General features: G+C 44.6%; 1 protein-coding gene across 3 annotated transcripts in view; it reads right to left on the bottom strand.

The window, feature by feature from the left end:
• HDAC4 (histone deacetylase 4) overlaps positions 1-2,115 on the bottom strand; it is a 182,049-nt gene extending 179,934 nt beyond the window's left edge. The window contains exon 1 of one of the 3 annotated variants that reach the window (XM_060232591.1): positions 1,926-2,115. The gene's annotated coding sequence lies outside the window, so the exon portion shown is untranslated. Of the gene's footprint in view, positions 1-1,340; positions 1,461-1,925 lie in introns of those variants that run through there. The other 2 variants (XM_060232607.1, XM_060232600.1) reach the window with 2 other exon arrangements.
• Between the last annotated feature and the right edge of the window lie 12,877 nt (positions 2,116-14,992).

A 14,992-nucleotide genomic window follows, 5' to 3' on the forward strand; every position in this document is an offset into this window, starting at 1 on the left:
ATAATCCTGTTTTTGGTTTTTGACTTAGCAATCTAACTGAACCTGTTAGTCAAAAGTTACTATGGCAACATTTATACAAAGTCAAATTTACAAGACATTGATGCAAGCTTAGATACATGTTTAGAACATTTCTTTTCTCACATAATTCAGATTGTAGAAGCATCCCTAATTCACTCCTTAATTCTCAAAATTACTTCTCTGATCAACCAGGATCCTTTAAAACAATGAGCCCTTTGGTTTCTCAGCATTAGCATCCCTGGCCAATATTCATGGCATCAGAACAGACTGACTTGTTGCAGAAATAAGGAGAATATTTTGGCACCTGAAACGCAGTCCAGTTAATTGTAGAATCAGCTTTAACAGCTGAACAGCAACTTCAGAACAGCACACAATGCAGACAGAAACAGAATGTGCATGTAAGGATTCAGGTAGTATGCAAAAACAGGAGGGAGAGTCAACCACCACCAATTCACGTTTAGTATGTACAACTAAACGAACACCATTGTACGGGGGGAGAGCACAGATCCAATGAACAACACAAGTTTCCTATGTTAACAAACAGAAGTTTATTAGCAAATACACCCGTTAACATCCAGTGCAATAACAGATGTATTCTACAGTGAACTTTTATGGACTACAGCCATACTGTCAGATACACAGTTTTAATCTCCACTCCTGAACTGCAATGTTGCAGAAGGAACAATGAGTAAAAAGAGTATAAACACCAGGACCCAAAGGCCTTTTGAGTCTGATTGGCAGGCCTAAAATACACTCTCTACAAGCCAACATACTTAAGAGGACCACTTTAGCCATCTAATCAATGTAGACCCTAACATACGCAAAAAAATCTGGTTTTGTAGCAGGAACTCCTTTGCATATTAGGTCACACACCCCTGATGTAGCCAATCCTCCAAGAGCATACAGCGTGGCCTAATATGTAAAGGAACTCCTGCCACCAAAAAAGTCCTATAATATATAATAAACCTATTGCAGCTTTAAAGTGCCACAAGATTCTAATTGCTGTATATTGAATGTCAAAGGGGGGGGAAGAGACATCCTTATTTGTTTACTTCAAAAATTAATAAAAAACGTTAATAGTAATGAAACTGACTGATGTGGAATTGGCTGCCCTCTCCCACGCCTCCAAGCTCTGCACCCCCAAGCAAGTGACTGACAGACACCTGGGCCCAGAAGAGGCAAGCAAGCGCCATTTCCCAACCCTGCTGCCCTCCTCTCAGCTCCAGCACTCTCGGCCTTTCCGCCCTCCCTCCGCCACTCCCGAGCAGGCAGCATTTCCACGCGTTGCAGCATCTCTCCCCCGCCAGCCGTTATCCGCTCACCTTTCCGACTGGTCGCTCGTGGAGCTCCAAGCAACGAGGAGGCGGGCTCTGTGTGGGAACAGACGGGCGCGGCTCCTGGCCCCATCCACTTCATTCAGCAAGGGTGGGGGGGACGAGAGCAGAGGGCCCCGAAGCGCACGCTCCCCTCATCAGCTGAAAGGGCGGTTCCCCCCGCCCACTAAGGAAGAGGCTCGAGCAGGTGTCCATCAAGGGCCCGCAGCCCCACCCTCCCCGCTCTAGCTCCGCCCACCCCGCCCGTGACGAGGTCCCCACCCAGCTAGTTCCCAACCGGGAGGCACGCGAGTGGCTCGCAGGCACCCGCCAAGGCAGAAACCAAGCCCTGGTTGGTGCTTGACGGTGTCTATCATCCCGCAGTTCGTTCTGTTCCCCCCCCCTCCTTCATCTCCTCCCCCGCAATCTCTCGAAGCAAAAGCTTCCACTCCCTTAAAGGGCTCCTCACCAGCGGCTTTAAAACCGGAGGGCAAAAAAGTCCCCCCCCTCCACCACCACCCTTCCCCTTTAAAAAGAAACGACTGCAGGATAATAACGGTCTCCCACTGGGAAACCGCCACGCCGGGCACTGACCTGTTTGAGGAGAGAAGAAGAAGGCTACATTCGGCGCCGGCCGGGAAAAGAAACGAAGGCTCCTTCAACGACCCACCCTCGAGAAGACCGGGAAGGAAAGGCCAGGGGCGCCAGCACAACGGTGCGCGCGCCGCCAACGGACTCAGCCCGTGACGGGACCCGCCATCTTGGAGTTTTCACGTGGTACAAACCGCTTCCCCCCCCCCGCTTCCAGCAGCCAATCAGAAGACGTGGCTATTAATAGAATCGTTTCCTTCGCTCTGCCTCTCTCTGTCTCCCCCCTCCCTTTCTCCTCCGCCGGAAGTGGAGAGGGGAGGAGGTCTTGGAGCTGCCGGTTGCCTTGGTCTTCTTGAGGAAGCGGGAGGCGCCTGCCTGGAGGCTGCGTCAGGTTGCCGGGGCTCTACCGGCTGTTCTCTCGTTTCACACGCACGCTGAGGTGGGGGAATGCGACGCGCGCTTCGCGGAGGCGGCAAATTTCCATAGGCGTCGCGCTCCTAGCTCCCTAGCTCGCTGTCTTTCTCACGCACACGTGCACTGAATGAATTCATGCGTGGTGTACGAAGTACCCACAGTCCCAGAGGGTCATTTCATAGAAAAAGAGATGCCGGAGCTCATTAGAACAACTCATTTGCATATGCCACACATCCATGACATCACCGAAAGGTGTACTACATTATATCAGCTCAGCTACCTTGAAATCTTCTTGAATTATAATTATCCTAACAAAACCTTACTCCATACTTTTAAAATTACTTTCTCCTATGTGACAACAGTGGCACGAAGGGGAGGGACGGTAGCTCAGTGGTAGAGCATCTGCTTGGAAAGCAGAAGGTCCCAGATTCAATCCCTGGCATCTCCAACTAAAAAGGGTCCAGGCAAATAGGTGTGAAAAAATTCAGCTTGAGACCCTGGAGAGTCGCTGCCAGTCTGAGCAGACAATACTGACTGATGAACCAGGTATCTGATTCAGTATAGGAAAGGAAAGGTCCCCTGTGCAAGCACCAGTCGTTTCTGACTCTGGGGTGGCGTTGCTTTCACAGTGTTTTCACGGCAGACTTTTTACCATCCCCAGTCATCTACACCTTCACTCCAGCAAGCTGGGTACTCATCTTACCCACCTAGGAAGGATGGAAGGCTGAATCAACCTCGAGTTGGCTACCTGAAAACCCAGCTTCTGCCGGGGATCAAACTCAGGTCGTGAGCAGAGCTTAGGACTGCAGTACTGCAGCTTTAACACTCTGCACCACGGGGCTCTTGATTCCGTATAAGGCAGTTTCATATGTTCATATGATGAAGATTTCCATCTGTATGCTTTATATGTTTTGGTTATTTTCCCTTTTTTGTGGGGGAAAATATTAGAAAGTTTGTCAAATCTTAGAATTCAGGGAAATTCTCACCATGGAGCCAGAAACAAGTATTTTTTTTGGGGGGGGGAGAGAGAAAAGAGCACAATAAAATTTAGAGGTTCCGGAGCTCCACTCCTATGAGCTCCTGCCCAAAACAAGGCCTGCACAGTTCTAAAGAGTCATATCAATGTTCCCTCTAAGCTGTGGAGTCTTGTGAGCAAAAATTCTACTTTGTGAGCTACTGGCATTAAAGTGGTGAGCTGTGCATAAATTAGTTTGCTCTAAGGCCATTTTTCCTGAGCTGAGACAAAAATGTGTGAGCTGGAGGCTAAAAAATTGTGAACTAGCTCACACTAACTCAGCTTAGAGGGAACACTGGTTGCTGTCTGCTGGGATTTCACGAGAGAGCTGTGGTATTTCGGGGTGCTAATTGGTTTGTTGGAAATAAAATGCAAGCCATGCCTGGTTGGTTTGCACCAAAGGTTTATTGGGAAACGTGTTTGATGGAGCAACTACAATAATAGGCACATTGGGACTAACTTCCTTGCAAGATGTCTCTCCCATTCCGTTTTTAAGACTATGACAAACTGCAGCCAAAAGCTTTCCTCATGTACAAACACGTCCCTCTCCTTTTGTGTTGGGGAGTTGCACGTTTAACGCCCCCCCCCATACAGTATCCATTCTGAAGAAGACATCTGGTGATCTCTAAAATTTGCATATTGCTTTCTGATTATTCAGCACTAATAAAGGTATTGATGTGTTATCTCTATGGACATCATAACATCTGTACTTACAAAGCAATATGCTATTGCTCACAGAGCAAGACAGCAAATAAGCAGGGCTTACAAGCCGGTGTTCAAATCCCCTCAGCTGCTGTTATAAGAATACCCTTTTTGCCAGCAACACAAAAGTGAGTAGGGAATATTATTCCACCCACAGGAAACAGCAAGCTCTATGGCTCCCTGTGGAGGAGGAGTGTATGCAGAATGTGTTGTTCCCCATCCACCACCCTTGGAGAAAGCACTTCTAGTAACACTTTTGGCAGCATGCTTTGTGAAGGGAATAGCCTTTGTGGCATTAGAGGCTACTCGAAACCAGCCACCTTCTCTACTATTAGTATTTCCTTTAAAATAATAATAGCAGAGGCACTGTCTTCAGTTAGCAAAACTAAGTGGAGTATAAATCTTGTTTCTTTTCCTGCACAGCCATGAGCCAAACTGAGGCTACACAAGCCTGCAATTTTGCATTGTCTTGACAGACCAAGACACACAATCTTTGTTTTGTCTGATTCCTTGTATGACCAAGAGTGGAAGCCACAAAACCAAGCAACAGAATGAGCTGTCTATCAGCACTAATGAGGCAAATTGTGAGAGGGAATAGGAGAGCAACCTGCCTTGGACACAATACAATACAAGACCAAGCTATCTTTTGGGATTCTGGCTGACCGATGTGGCAAAAAAAGATCATTAGTCTGAACGTTTTTATAATAAAATGTAAAAGAATTGATTTGTGATTGCCCAGTGACTTCAAAGTCCTTGATTCCACTGTAAAACTGAAGAACCAAAGCTTGTCAGAGTAGACACAACCTTCATAGACTGGTGATCTGACTGATTATAAGACAGCTTCATATACTTATGTGTACATTTATATGTCTGTATACCCACACACAGTTATGTTCTGTATCATAGTCCTGCTGGGTTTTGCTTTGCACTGTTACCCAGATACCACAAGCTTGCACTGCTCCCATGAAGATGCTATGTGACAGGCAACTGGTCTCCTCTATCTCTTGCAGTCATTCTCATGTAGCTCCTTCTGTCACTCATCCAGTTTAATAAGGATCACCTTCCTGTTTTTCCGTTCTGTCTCCTTTTTTGGTCTGTGGGCCAGTCCAGATGACACAAGGCAGCAAAACTTTTATGTTTTTCTGAAAGCTGTATGTGTATGTATTATGTTTTCATGTGATTGGTAGTTTAAGCATTTAACCATCATCTACCGTTGACCCAATGTGCCATTCTTCTGTGCCATGTTCATCAGGTGGAGTGGGGTTGCATTCCATGCGTCAGAGCAGCATGGTGCCTGGCCCACAACCAAATTTCTCCGCATGGATGTGTCATGGCCATGCTGTCCTGGCCACTGCTTGCAGCAATGCCCACCACCAGCCTAACTGAACTGAGGTAGAGAAGGTGCTTCCATAAGGCAGGCGGTTAGCATATGAAAAAATAATAAAAAAGACGTCCTCACATGCATACTGAAAGTGACATTGGCCTATTACGCACACACAGTTTATTGCAGATTTTCCAAGCAGTCAAGCCTTTAAGCTTGACTTCTTGGAAAATCTACAATAAGCTGTGTGTGCGTAATAGGCCAATGTCACTTTCAGTATGCATGTGAGGATGTCTTTAAGCTTGACTTCGGATTCTGTGCCTGCCTTACACATCATGCTTTTTTAATCTGGTATATTTATTCTGCAGCTACAACCAAAAAGCGCAGTTCTCAGTTGGGATAGGAATGTTACTTGTGACGCTGGGGGGAGAGGGGTGTACAAAGGGTTTTTTTTAAATTTACCCAATTGCCCTATCACAGATGCACATTTAAATCCTCCTGGATTAGTTCTTTGACTGAAACTGAACACAAAAAAGGAAGGCTAGCTAAAAAGAAAGAATCTTGAAAGTGACAAAACTGTTTTTGAAAATGACTAGAGGAGCTGCAAATCCCTTTTTCCACATTGTCAAGCTCTGCTGTGTTATTGGCCACTGTGAAATGGAAGTTACCTCCCTCCACCATGCCCTTCCTTCATTGCCATATGTGACGAACTTCATTTTTTTAAAAGCCTCAAAGTACTGTACAAACAGAGTAAAGGTATGTGAAGGGTTAATTCTTTACAAAGCCAGAGAGCCTTGAGTGATAGGCTACTCTGAGCAATCTGATTGGACAGTGTTAACTGAGCAGACACTGTCTTGGGAGAGCTGGACGCTGAGGAGAGTCAGTCAGATTTGTGCCTTGACTGGAGAAAGTCAGAATTCTGTCTTGACTGAAGGAGTCTGATCTCAGCCTTAGCTGAGAGCTAAGCCTCTTTCCTTTATATTATATAAACATATGTACATACCCTCACGACCTGAGTTAAAACCTGGTGGAAGCTGGGTTCAGGTTGCTGACTCAAGGTTGACTCAGCCTTCCATCCTCCAAGATCCATAAAATGAGTACCCGGCTTGCTGGGGGGGAAGTGTAGATGACTGAGGAATGCAATGGCAAACCACCCCGTAAAAAAGTCTGCCGTGAAAACGTCATGATGCGACGTCACCCCAGAGTTGGAAACAACTGGTGTTTGCACAGGGGACTACCGTTTTTTAAACATACCCTTACTGATCAAATCTATAGATCAATTAATATATTTCTTTTGCGTGCAGAAAGTCAATAAGGGGCTTCCAATTAGCAATAAAAGTTAACCATTTTTTTTCTTTAAATAAAGACGTAAGTCGAGCCATTTCTACTAATTCCAACATTTCAACCACCATTCTTTCCTGTGGTGTGTCATGAGCCCTGACGAGGAGCTGGAAGGGTTAACAGACCTGAGAACGTGACATGGTGGGTATTTTTATAGATTTACCATTCTGTACATAGAGTAGCTTCGTTGTTGTAGGAAAAAAAGGAAAGGGCCCCTGTGCAAGTACCAGTCGTTTCCGACTCTGGGGTGACGTTGCTTTTACGTTTTCATGGCAGACTTTTTACAGGGTGGTTTGCCATTGCCTTCTCCAGTCATCTACACTTTCCCCCCAGCAAGCTGGGTACTCATTTTACCAACCTTGGAAGGATGGAAGGCTGAGTCAACCTCGAGCCGGCTACCTGAAAACCCAGCTTCCGCCAGGGATTGAACTCAGGTCGTGAGCAGAGCTTAGGACTGCAGTACTGCAGTTTTAACACTCTGTGCCACGCTATTGTAATCATATATTAAAACAAAGTCCCATGACTATTTTCAAGTTGTCTTTCCATCAGTCCCAAGAGAAAAGCTTCTGGTTTCATTTGTATATTATTTTTAAGATCTTATGTATCTGTAAATGTATTTGCATCCGGAATTTTTGGCTTTATCACAAATACACCACATACGATAAAATGTTCCTTCATACTGTTGACTTTCCCAACATTTATTCAAAGTATTTTTATACTTTCTAGCCAATTTATCTGGTGTTATATACCCTCAAAACATCATCTTATAAACATAATTTTATAAAACATCAAAACACCATATAAAATTTCAGTCCCTTCAACCATAATCTTTCCCACTGCTCCATTAGTATATCATGTCCATTTTATCATACAGACTTTCTTTTTCTGTTTCATATTTCAACAACAATATATCACATTTTGACAATAGCATGAACACCATCTGTACAGAGGTTTATTCCAAATACAGTCTTTTTTTCTTCAAAACCATATAACTGTCCATCTACTTTAATACTTTCTAATAATTGTGCATAAACAAACCATTGACAACTATATCCTTTTAATAAATCTTCCCTTGATTTCATTTTACATTAACTTTGAGTAAACACTAATAACTTTCAGTAAGTTATCCATTCTTCCCTTGGTAACATTTCTTGTCTGTAAAATGCTTTTGTAGATAAATCCAGAAAGGTGCTTTTTTAACATAACCTGAGTTTATATTTACTCCAGATTCTCAATAATGCATGTCTAGTATAGTGACTTTTAAAGTCTACGTTAACTTTAAATTTTTCATACCAAAGAAAACCATGCCACCCAAACCTTCAGTCATGTTCCTTCCAATTCCAATAATGTTTCTCAGCAGTAACCATTCTTTTAGCCAAAGGCAAACAGCATCCAGCAAAATAAAGTTTCAAGTCCAGTAAAACCAGCCCTCTGCTCTTTCCTTAGCATTTTGCAAAGTCTTATATTTAATGTGGTTTTTTACCTTGCCAAACAAATTTAGAAATATCTTTTTGCTGTTGTTTAAATGGTACATCAGAAGTCAACATTGGAATAGTCTGAAATAAAAATAGCATTTTGGGTAAAACATTATTTTAAATCACAGATATTCTTCCCAGTATAGACAATTGCAGTTTATCCCATCTAAAAAGATCTTTAAAAAAAATCATTCCATATTTTTAACATAATTATTTTGCAATAACATACAGTACTTGTTTGTCAATGTAATGCCTAAAAATGTCACTTTCTTTTCAGCTTTAAAACCAGTCTTATTAATCAGTTCTGTTTGCTCTTGCATATTCATGTTTTTATTAGAATCTTTGTTTCCTGTTTGCTTGGCTAATGAGCCAAATTCTTGCAGTTTAGTCATTAGTACTTCTGTCCACTTTTAAGGTTTTCCGAAAGTTAATACCAAATAACCTGCAAAGGTTCTTAATTTAAAACCTTTTTTTCTTAATTTTAACGCCTCCAACTCTCTCATCCTGTCTGATATCTCTATTTAAAATTTCAAGCGCTAAGATAAATAAGAGAGGTAATAATGGACAATCCCATTGTTATGTATAGCGTATCTCACTGGATTCCTGTTGCCTGAGCTTGAGGCAGGCACTCAGTGCGAATTAGGTTCCTGAAGCCTGGAAGAACTGGCCAATCGGAATGCTAGGCATGTAACCACTTATAACCAGGGTTTAAAAAAACAAAACAAAAAAACAGGAACGCAGTTCCGGCTGGCTTGGCATCAGGGGTGTGTGGCCTAATATGCAAATAAATTCCTGTTGGGCTTTTTCTACAAAAAAGCCCTATGTGAAACAATGGTGACATTGGGATGTGTGGCCTAATATACAAATGAGTTCCTGCTTGTAACAAAGAGATGCAAATGAAGGATTCTGGAGTGAGCCAATAGGAGTAACTGTTGCCTGCTAGGGGGTGTGGTTAACCATGGCTGATGGTATATAGTTGCAGTTTTGCCTGTGTTCCTCTGTGGCTGTTTCTTCTTGCAATAAAGTGTTCTTGGTTGATTCAGAGCTAGCTGAACTCACTCTGTTTCAACCATCTTGTTCCTTTTTATAAACAATTGATGGGTAGACTTCTGCAGCTGAATGCTAGTTTGGTGTAGTGGTTAAGTGTGTGTAGAGAGCCAGTTTGATGTAGTGGTTAAGTGCGTGGACTCTTACTGGGAGAACTGGGTTTGATTCCCCACTCCTCCACTTGCAGCTGCTGGAATGGCCTTGGGTTAGCCATAGCTCTGACAGAAGTTGTCCTTGAAATGGCTGCTGCTGTGAGAGCCCTCTCAGCCCCACCCACCTCACAGGGTGTCTGTTGTAGGGGGAGAAGATGTAGGAGATTGTAAGCCTCTGATTCAGAGAGTAGGGTAGGGTATAAATCTGCACTTCTTCTGCTTCTGCTGCTTCTGATCTGCCAGGTCTGGCCACAGGCAATACAACAGCAAGGAAGACATGCTTGAGAATATCCTCCTATTTGAATCAAGCCACAGACTCATGATGATCACACTCATTGTGTAATACAATGCCATCTTGAGATGAGACAGTCAGGTCCCCATGATAAATTCTCATACCCCTTCATCAGGGGGACTCTCTGCGGTCTCCCCACGCCCAAACCGAACAGAATGATCAGTACTTGTAGGACAATACTTGACATTCTGGTCCATCTAAGCATCCAAATTAATACAGACCTCCCTGGTAAACTAATCAAATTCACAGGAGAATTCTGCCCATTAGCATCCCTTTCAAAATGATCAAAGCCCAGATTGTAAGGCAGAGGCAGCACTGAGCCAGTTGAGTTGGGAGACAGAACCCAGGAGAGAGCTGCTGGGAAGGTGTTTCTTCTTTTTTCACCTTTCCTCAACTTTTAAATGAACTGAGGCTGCTTTATGAGGACAGAATTTGAGGGTGAGTTGGTGCATGTAGCCTTCTGGAGAAGAGTGTATCATTCCCTGGGAATGAATTGTGTGCTTGTATGAGTTGCTGTATACTTTTATGGTGCAAAATTTAGAAAAGTCTTCGGACACCCCTATTTGATAAAGAGATTGGAAACAGCATGATAAGCCGGCTCCAGGCTCCATCAGAGGTGGACATTGTGGAGTCTTCATGAAATGGACTAATGGATTGATCATAACACTTTACTATACGAACACTTCTCTTGCACGAAGCACTTTATTGTTGAAATTAATTTCTATGAAATATTGTGGCCTCACTGAGCCAGCCCGGCCCAATCACTCCAGGTCACATGATGCCAGATCAAATGACACTAGCAGCCAGGTCACATAGTCACCCAGCCGAGTCAGTCCACGTGGGCTCACTGCTGGGACAGTGCCATGTGGGCCATTCCCTTGTTGGTGGCCTCCATCAACACTGAAATGAGAGCTCTTGTCTGGAACACACTCCCCTTCTCCTGTGTTGCAGGGGGAGTGCAGCTGCCCTCCCCACAGTACATGCTCCCCAGTCTCTCCTGGGCTTGGGGTGCGTCTGGCATCCTCCAGTTCTGTGCCCCACCATGACCATTTCTTTATGCTTAGTAAGATGGAGCCATTCTTTTTCTCTAGTAAATGAATACAAGTCCTTTATTATAAGGAACTCCTTTCTAGATAGGATAGAGCAGATGTAGCATTCTAAGCTAACTAGCTGACTAGGATGAAAAGAGAGAGACGAGAGCCCTGTCTTGCTGTCATGGTGGTAATATGGAGAAGGGGAAAGGTGTCAGCCAGAAGAAAGATTCGCTGAGACAGTGAACTTATACATCAAAGGGACACCATCAGAGCAGTGGAAAGGAAGCATATGCAGGATCCTGACCCGTCTGTTTCTCTGGCCCTGTAATCCCATCTGTCTAAGGCTAAAAAGACATCACACAATCCTTCACTTCTATCAATTTATGAATAGAATATTTCAGGTCCTGGGGAGGCCACTTGCAAGCTGCAACTGGGCTCAACCTGAGAAAAATTCTATTTATGCTCTGGATGAGAGCACTTTGAATCAGTAGGAGGAAGTGTGCTGAGGAATATGCTGACACACCAGTGTCAATGTCCCTCAGACAGACCTTTATCATACATTGTTGAAAGGCCCCCATCTTGCCTTCTGTTGGCAAGATATTCTATTGCTTTCACTTTCTCTTAGGCTTATTGCTCTAGCCTGTCTGGGTTGCTCAGAAGGGATTCTGATTAGGATTGCCAAATCCAATTCAAGAAATATCTGGGGACTTTGGGGGTGGAGCCAGTAGACATTGGGGGTGGAGCCAGGAGCAAGGTTGTGACAAGCATAATTGAACTCCAAAGGGAGTTCTGGCCATCACATTTAAAGGAACCACAAACCTTTTAAATGTCTTCCCTTCATTGGAAATAATGAAGAATAGGGGCACTTTCTTTGCGGACTCATAAAATTGGACCCCCTGGTCCAATCTTTTTGAAACTTGGAGGGTCTTTGGAGGAGATGCACCAGATACTATGCTGAAAATTTGGTGTCTCCACTTAAAAAAACAGCCTCCCCAGAGCCCCAGAAATACACAGATCAATTCTCCATTATACCCTATGGGAATTGGTCTTAGGGTTGCCAAGTCCAATTCAAGAAATATCTGGGGACTTTGGGGGTGGAGCCAGGAGACTTTGAGGGTGGAGCCAGGAGACATTGGGGGTGGAGCCAAGATCAAGGCTATGACAAGCATAATTGAACTCCAAAGGGAGTTCTGGCCATCACATTTAAAGGTGCGGCACACCTTTTCAATGCCTTCCTTCCATAGGAAATAATGAAGGATAGGGGCACCTTCTTTTGGGGCTCATAGAATTGGACCCCCTGGTCCAAACTTTTTGAAACTTGGGGGGTATTTTGGGGAGAGGCACTAGATGCTATATTGAAAATTTGGTGCCTCTACCCCCCAAAACAGCCCCCCCCCGAGCCCCAGATACCTGTGGATCAATTCTCCATTATTTTCTATGGGAATAAATCTCCATAGGGAATAATAGAGTTCCCAGCAGACATTTCCCTCCCCTCACCCCGCTTTCTGATGACCCTGAAGCGGGGGGAGGGCCTCCAAACCGGGGGATCCCCTGCCCCCACCTGGGGATTGGCAACCCTAATTGGTCTCCACAGAGAATAATGGAATGCCCAGCAGACATTTCCCTCCCCCTTCCCTTGCTTTCTGATGACCCTGAAGCGGGGGAAAGGCCTCCAAACCGGGGGATTTCCTGCCCCCACCTGGGGATTGGCAACTCTAATTCTGTTAAAGGTGGGCTCACTATGTTGTGACTTCCTTTTTATCCTAATAATGCTCAGCCAAACAATAATGAGGTTTTTCTTGAGCTGCCAATTTATACATAATGGAATACAGAAGTTGGGTCTGGGTTCTCCATCCTATGTAACACTCAGACAAGTGTGGTGGGTTCTTAATTTGTATGTGTGCAGTGCCCAGTCCAGATCAGAACATCTACCCACATAGTGACAATTGTCTGACCTCAAATGATCGGGGGGGGGGGGGGTCACTATTGGCCTGTTGAGGAATATTTGGATATCTGAATGACTGTATTCTCCCATATGTTCCTGCCCAGGAATTTAGATAACAGGGAGAGGCCCTCCTGTCCAACAATCAAAGAAATTTGTCTGGTGGGTACATGGTGGCAGCCCCATGATTGTGGAACAACCTTCCTGGGGTGGGGGTGCACCTTCCTCCATCACTTTCAGTCTTTAGGAGGCAGTTAAGATGGTTTATTTAGGCATTTGGGGGGGCGTTATTGATAACCCCTCTAAGCTGAGTTAGCATGAGCTAGCTCACAGATTTTTAGCTTCTAGCTCACAGATTTTTGTCTTCACTCAGGAGGAATGTAGTAGCTCACAACTTTAATGCCAGTAGCTCACAAAGTAGAATTTTTGCTTACAAGACTCTGTAGCTTGGAGGGAACATTGTTGGTAACCCTAAGTGATTTAATATTGTACACATACACACATATGTTGCTTTATTTACATTGTAAACTGCCTTGAGTTCCACCAGGTAGAAAAGTGGTGAATCAGTGCTTTAAATAAATAAGTACACCCAAGTGTCGCCAGTAGGCAAAATGATGCACCCCCCAGGACCATTTCAGGAAAATATCATAGGGGTGATACTGAAGCCTGTTATCCATGGATGCTGTGGTGGTCCTGATCCAATTGGGTATCCCATGAATCCGGGGATGGGGCTGGACTCTGAGCCACCCCCACCAGCAAGGCTGCCTCTGTAGCCGCTACCCCTTGGGACCCAGCCTCAGGGCAGTCACCTTCTCTCAACTTAACCTATCTAAGAGTTGCCAGCTTTTAAACTAGTCTCTCTAGCAGTCCCTTTAATACAGGGGTGGGGAACCTTTTTTCTGCCAAGGGCCATTTGGATATTTATAACATCATTTGCGAGCCATACACAATTATCAACTTAAAAAACAGTGCTCCGCAAAGGGAGAAGGATTCAGGCCAGCAAAATTAATGCAAATAATTGTTTTTCTATTTGAAGTCATGTGGGGGGTGAGCCTAATTTGGTACCCCCCCTCGGCCTGCCACCATAGGCAAATGCATAGGTCCAGGACTTTTCTTTGTAGAAAAAGCTCAGCAGGAACTCATTAGCATATTAGACCACATCCCCTAATATTAGCATATTAGGTCACACACTCATTAGCATATTAGGTCACACCACCTGGGATAATCAAGTGCAAATTGAACTGGTAGCTGGCTCCCACCCCTGCCACCCCTCCTTCCCTTCATGTGGAAACTGCAGCTGCTCCCAGGAGACCTTTAAAGGCACCCACATACCCCAGCAGCAGTCTTTCACAGTGCCCACCCCTCAGGCTCCAGAGAGGGGGAAAGAGAGAGAGAGAGAGAGGAAGGAACGGAAATAAAGAAATGGTGGGAAGAAAGGGAAATGAAATGGAGGGAAGAAAGAATAATAAAGGAAAATAAAGAAATGGGGGAAGAAAGGGGAAAGAAATGGAAAGAGAAATAAAAAATGGGGAAGAAAGGGAAGTAAAGGGAAGAAGAAATGGAAATAAATAAATAAAATGGGGGAAGAAAGGGTAATAAAGGAAAATAAAGAAAGGGGGCAAGAAAAAAGGGAATTAAGGGAAACAAAGAAATGGGAAGAAACTGAATAAAATGGAAATAAAGAAATGAGGAGGAAACTTACCTGAACTTACCCACAGCGATCCTGGCTCCAGGGAGGCCACCGTGCATCATGGCTGGGCCCCGCAATCCCTGCCAGTCAGCCGGGCCCTGGAGAGGCTGCTGTACACCATGGTTGGGCCCCACAATCTTCACCGGCCAGCCAAGCCCCAGGGAGGCCTCCACGTGGCTCGGCTTGGCCCATCAATCCCCAAGGGCCAGATTAAATGATCCCAAGGGACATAAATGGCCCCTGGGCCTGATGTTCCCCACCTCTGCTTTAATATGTTTGAGCTGCCATAAATATAAGTAGAAAAGAGCAAGAGTCCAGGAGCACCTTAAAGTCTAACAAAATCTGTGGCAAGGTTTTGTGTCACTGCTCTCTTCTTCAGATACCACGGATGCTGTGGATAGACTAACATGGCTGCCCATCTTGATCTCTCTCCACATGGATGAGGTGATGTCATTTACCTCTCTCTTATGAAAAGCACCAGCTGCCCACTTCCAGGGCCTCTGTTAAAGGACACACAGGGCATTTGTCTCCTAGCCATGTGGCAATGCTAAAATCAGTGTTGTTGCAGCAACAAAATGGAGGAAGTGGAAAATAAGTATGCTATTCTGAATTCCTGGAAGCAATTGGTTTAATTCACTTGTACTC

The sequence above is a fragment of the Heteronotia binoei genome, chromosome 1 (assembly GCF_032191835.1).
Source record: "Heteronotia binoei isolate CCM8104 ecotype False Entrance Well chromosome 1, APGP_CSIRO_Hbin_v1, whole genome shotgun sequence".
Lineage (NCBI taxonomy): Eukaryota > Metazoa > Chordata > Lepidosauria > Squamata > Gekkonidae > Heteronotia > Heteronotia binoei.